Below are 5,865 nucleotides of genomic sequence, written 5' to 3'. Positions count from 1 at the left end.
AAAAATTATTTGATATCTATAATACAGATGAAATATATTTCCATGTCTTATTTGTTGTTTTGTCGCCCAGATGCAGAGGCCGGGGGTATATCCTCCTTTTCCAAAAAAAAATCTCTTATTTGTTTTCTTGTCTAAAACTATTTTATGAATTTGGTATTAAAAATATTTATAATGTTGTCCTGTAAAACATAGAAATAATGTAATATGAACTATATATTGAAGTAGAGGGAATGTAAAAACTAATATGCACTACATATTTAAATCAAGGAATTATATAACTGGAAACTGGAGAATAAATGCTAACACTATACATGTGATTCACCGATGTCACTTTGACACTATACATGTGATTCACCGATCTCTTATTTGATATCTATAATCAAGGAATTATATAACTGGAAACTGGAGAATAAATGCTAACACTATAACTGGAAACTGGAGAATTAATTTTTGGTGCCGGTGAATGGTAATAAAATAGCTGCTACTGCAAGATTACGGTGAGCTCCAGGTGCTCCTCGGTCCATTATTGGGGTTTGAGGCCACACAACCACCTTGGAGGTTACCTTTATTATATAATAGTTCTTTTTGCTTGATTATAAGCTTTTTTAGCCTATTTTCACTATAAGCTATTAGTATGAGTTGGTAGATACTGCTCTTTTCGTGTTTTTAATGAATTGGTTGTGTTTGCTGGCACATGCTAAAATTTATTGATGACCTCATGGGTAGATTCCCCCTCCATGTAAAAACATAGTGCAAAACTACTTTTGTCCCAAAATCAAACCTTGTAAGATTTTCAAAAGGCTATTAAAAATCTATGGACATCTACAGTACCGATGAAATATATTTCCATGTCTCTTATGTATTTGGTATCGAAGATATATTTTTTCCTTATAAAACATCAGAATATCTAATATGTAATGTATATTGAAAAGAGGGAGTATAAAATTGGATATTGGAGAAAGATATCCTAATATTAAATGTGTGATTCCCAATATTTGTTTGACACTTTCGATATAAAATTGACACTTCTTTCTGGTGTCGGCAGATAGTAATACAACAACTTTCACTCCTGCATTATGTGTGAACACGACAACAGAATATTGTTTCATATCAACTATGAGTGCACTGACTGTAAATAATCTTAGTGAAATAAGGGCACTAAGTTATTCAATGTTTTGGATAGAAGCCGATGATAAATTATACATGATCCTCACTAGCCAAATACATTTCTCACAAAGGCTAAAGAGCAATAATAACGAAATACAAAAGCCAAGCATAAAGAATACCATGCAGCTTGACGAACATAACAAAAAGTAACAGCTAAACGCTGATATAACCAAGGTCTAAGGAGGGTGGAGAATTTCATTTATCACTTGGTGTACTTTTATGACTTTCATATAAATTTCAAGAAACTAATGCGGTTTGTGTTTTGATCCTTGCATTTTACTGTACACCAGGTGACCTACTTCAAGTGTGGAGCTGTCTCCCTCGGTGTTGGAACACAACACCATGTCGCTGATGGCATGTCCGGGTTGCACTTCATTAACTCATGGTCTGATCTCTGCCGTGGGGCTAAAATTGCAGTCATGCCCTTCATTGACCGCACCCTGATCCGCGCTCGAGACCCCCCAACTCCATGTCACCCACATGTTGAGTATCATCCATCCCCAGCATTGTTGCCATCCATAACCCAGGATCTCTCTTATAAGGCAACATCGTCTGGCACTACTGTTGACATCTTCAAGCTCACCAGCTCAGACATTGGCCGCTTGCGCTCGCAGCTTCCCAAAGGCGACGATATTCCACGGTTCAGCACATACACAATGCTATCTGCGCATGTCTGGCGTTGTGTCTCTCGCGCGCGTGGCTTGCCATCTGAACAGCCTACCAAGCTGTATTGTGCCATTGATGGGCGGAAACGGCTGAATCCCCACTATCAGAAGGTTTCTTAGGCAATGTGTTGTTCACCGCCACACCGATTTTGGAGGCAGGCTGTTGTGCCGCTTCTTCTTCTACCCCTCGTTGTCTCTCACAACTCTCTCCTCTCTCAAGCGAACAAGATCGCACACTTGGAAGGAACACACACACACCTCACCGTGGAGGAACCAGCTTTGCTTTGTTCTCCCGGTCAGACACACATCTGCTACATCCTTTCTCCTCAGCCCTCTCGGCCTCACTCCTTTCATTACTCCGATGCAAGATATATATACACATAGCCAGGGGCTAATGGCCTCATGCAAATCCCATGCACACGCACGCACACATAGCCCGGCCGGCATACTCGCCACTAACCACACCACCTACATGCACGTACTACTGGCCTTATCTTACTCCTTGCTAGAATCACTCCAACTGCCACAAGACTCGGCCATATTCAGCAGCCACCGCAACGGCCAGGCTCAACTTGATCTTCCAACCCATCACGCTCCAGCGACCATCGCGTCGTGCCGCATCTCACGGCTTGGCCGTATCTCACAGCAACATTGACATCTCGTCGTGCTCGCCGCGTCGTACGGCAGCCTGACATCTCATCTTCTCCGCGTGCCTCCGCTGAAGCTTCACCGCACTAGCTACTCTCTAACCTATCCTACATGCACAACGAAAGCAAACTAAATATGCAGATACATGGAATCAAGATTAAGTCTAACATTCACCCCCTAATCTTGATTCTCCTATCATCAACGCAGATCCCCCACAACCACTTGACAACGTCATCGCAGCGCCGTGCACCTTGCCGTGGACGACGCCGTCGCAGCGCCGGACACCCCCATGCACCATCTTGTCGTGGTCGACGCCATCGCAGCGCCGGACACCACCATGCACCATCTTGTCGTGGTCGACGCCGTCGCAGCGCCGGACACCACCATGCACCATCTTGTCGTGGTCGACGCCTTCGCAGCGCCGGACACCATCATGCACCATCTGGTCGTGGTCGACGCCGTCGCAGCGCCCATCACCACATCGTCCTGCCGCACGCAGCGGCCACCTCATGACGTGGACGACGCCTTCACAACGCCGATCACCACGCCGTCGCAGCGACCCATCTTGCTGATGGCATCACACCACCCTAGACAGCATCGTCGACGAGCTTGACGCCGATCCTTATGACGGCTTCGCGCCGCCGTACCTCCCAACGGCGTCACACCGTTGTCTTCTTGTGGCAGCTTCACGCCGTCATCTCCAACTAGCGGCATCGCACCGCAACCGGCCATCAGCGGCATCGCACCGCCGACGACCTCCACCTCACGCCCATGTCCTCCACCTCACATGGAGTCTGCCAAGTCGCCGCCGCCGCGGCCAGTCGCCCCCGCCACCGCCACGCCGGCCACCATAGCCGCCAGCACCACCGTCGCCGCCACGGATCAACAAGGCTCTGATACCAAATGTTGTGCCGCTTCTTCTTCTACCCCTCGTTGTCTCTCACAACTCTCTCCTCTCTCAAGCGAACAAGATCGCACACTTGGAAGGAACACACACACACCTCACCGTGGAGGAACCAGCTTTGCTTTGTTCTCCCGGTCAGACACACATATGCTACATCCTTTCTCCTCAGCCCTCTCGGCCTCACTCCTTACATTACTCCGATGCAAGATATATATACACATAGCCAGGGGCTAATGGCCTCATGCAAATCCCATGCGCACGCACGCACACATAGCCCGGCCGGCATACTCGCCACTAACCGCACCACCTCCTTGCATGCAGTAAGCCACTAACTAACTAACCCATATCTACATGCACGTACTAACTGGCCTTATCTTACTCCTTGCTAGAATCACTCCAACTGCCACAAGACTCGGCCATATTCAGCAGCCACCGCAACGGCCAGGCTCAACTTGATCTTCCAACCCATCACGCTCCAGCGACCATCGCGTCGTGCCGCATCTCACGGCTTGGCCGTATCTCACAGCAACATTGACATCTCGTCGTGCTCGCCGCGTCGCACGGCAGCCTGACATCTCATCTTCTCCGCGTGCCTCCACTGAAGCTTCACCGCACTAGCTACTCTCTAACCTATCCTACATGCACAACGAAAGCAAACTAAATATGCAGATACATGAAATCAAGATTAAGTCTAACACAGGCAAGGTGGTGTGTGGGTTGGCAGATGCAGCAAAGATAATCCAAATGGAGCTAGATAGAATGGATGATGATTACTGCCGCTCAGCATTGGACTATCTTGAGCTGCAACCTGATTTGTCGGCATTGGTCCGAGGAGCCCAAACCTACCGTTGTCCGAACCTTGGAATCACTAGCTGGGTGAACCTACCCGTCCACAACGCAGATTTTGGATGGGGCCGGCCGGTGTTCATGGGTCCTGGCGGCATCGCATTTGAGGGGCTTGCCTACGTCCTCCCAAGCGTACACAATGATGGGAGCTTGTCCATCGCAATCTCGTTACAGGCCGACCACATGAAGAAGTTCCGAAATCTGATCTTGGAACTGTAAGTGAATTGGCATTAGTTACCCTATGCCAAAATCAAGTTGATAAAATTTATCTTTGATCTGTAATCTATTATCTTGTACTTCCCTTTGGATACGCCATATCTGTTACTCTGGACCTCTTTCACAATAAAACACCAACGGTAGTTAGAAGACATATGTCTACACCCTTTGTCCAATTACTGCTAGTTTTAGCAACAAATAATGCAAATATTCCTCTGGTAGCACGCATTATAGTCAGCTACACATAAAAAAAAGGAAACTCGGTGCATGTAACTCCTGCTTGCGTCGACTACATGTAAGAGAAAAAAATGTTATATGTTACATGTCTAATGGCAAAGAAAATTGAAAAATCATGTCACCAAAGATTTGCCATTATAACACTCAGAAAAAGTGTGTATTCTGAGAGCTACACAATCGACCAAGGTGGCACCACTGCAAACTCGTAACCCGTAGGGGTATTTGTCGAGCGCCACACCGCCGTATTTGGTAAAGGCTGCCACATGGCGCGCTCTGGTATCGTGCCAGCCATAAAATAGGCTGAATGTCGGAAGTTGAAAGAGTGACTATGTGTTTGGCCGGTATCGGCACTCGGCAAAGAGGATGTGGCACTACTAGGGAAAATCCTAGTAGTTGCGTAGGTTTTAAGGCTATCAGTAGTACGGGTAGCCGTGCTACTACTACGCCGCTATAGCTAACTGGTGCGCGCGAGCGGGGGAGGGGGTCTAGATAGGCAATGCATGTATCTAGAAAGAGAGGATGGGAGGGAGAGAGAGAGAGAGAGCTCAACATGGAGTGCAATGACGGGTGTGTGAGAGAGATACATTTTTTGACAGAGTGCGAAAAGGGGGTTGTGTATTTGAGAGTGTTAGAGATCAAAACATGGAGAGAAAGAATTAGCGTGTGTTGGAACTAGCTTTGTAAGGTGGTTAGGAGAGGAAGATTGGTCGATAGAGGAAGTATGTAGCATCTGTGCGGTAGGGGGGGGGGGGGCTAAAAACAACATTTGAATGTAGATAGTAATATTATTAGTATTGTTGTTTCAATTTAGTTTACATTGTAAGATTTGAATTGAGGACAATGGATCTGGCTTCCATCATTATTTTGAATTCTTGCCATACTAGGTTTGGAAAAGTTGATACTGAGTCGATTGTTCTGGTATTTTTTATGTGTGTGGTCATATGCTTGAATCCATCCAAAGTTATCTCACTACCAGAGTGTTCATCTTATACATATGAGTTTGTACTAAAAAAGTAGCATCGATAACGTGAAATGCGAAATCCACGTTAGAATTGGAGAACGCTGTGTGACAAACACACTCTATTTCAAAGAACTCCTCATTAATTAATTTATAGTACCTCGTTTCGAAGGACTAATTATTTGCGAGGAAAACAAGGGCATGGTAATATATACAGATTCGTT

General features: G+C 46.1%; 1 pseudogene; it reads left to right on the top strand.

The window, feature by feature from the left end:
* LOC119314617 overlaps nt 1–4,667 on the top strand; it is a 6,998-nt pseudogene extending 2,331 nt beyond the window's left edge.
* Nucleotides 4,668–5,865: the final 1,198 nt, after the last annotated feature.

Source organism: Triticum dicoccoides, chromosome 1B, assembly GCF_002162155.2.
Source record: "Triticum dicoccoides isolate Atlit2015 ecotype Zavitan chromosome 1B, WEW_v2.0, whole genome shotgun sequence".
In the NCBI taxonomy this organism is placed as follows: Eukaryota; Viridiplantae; Streptophyta; class Magnoliopsida; order Poales; family Poaceae; genus Triticum; species Triticum dicoccoides.
This window is presented reverse-complemented; position numbering and strand designations above follow the sequence as displayed.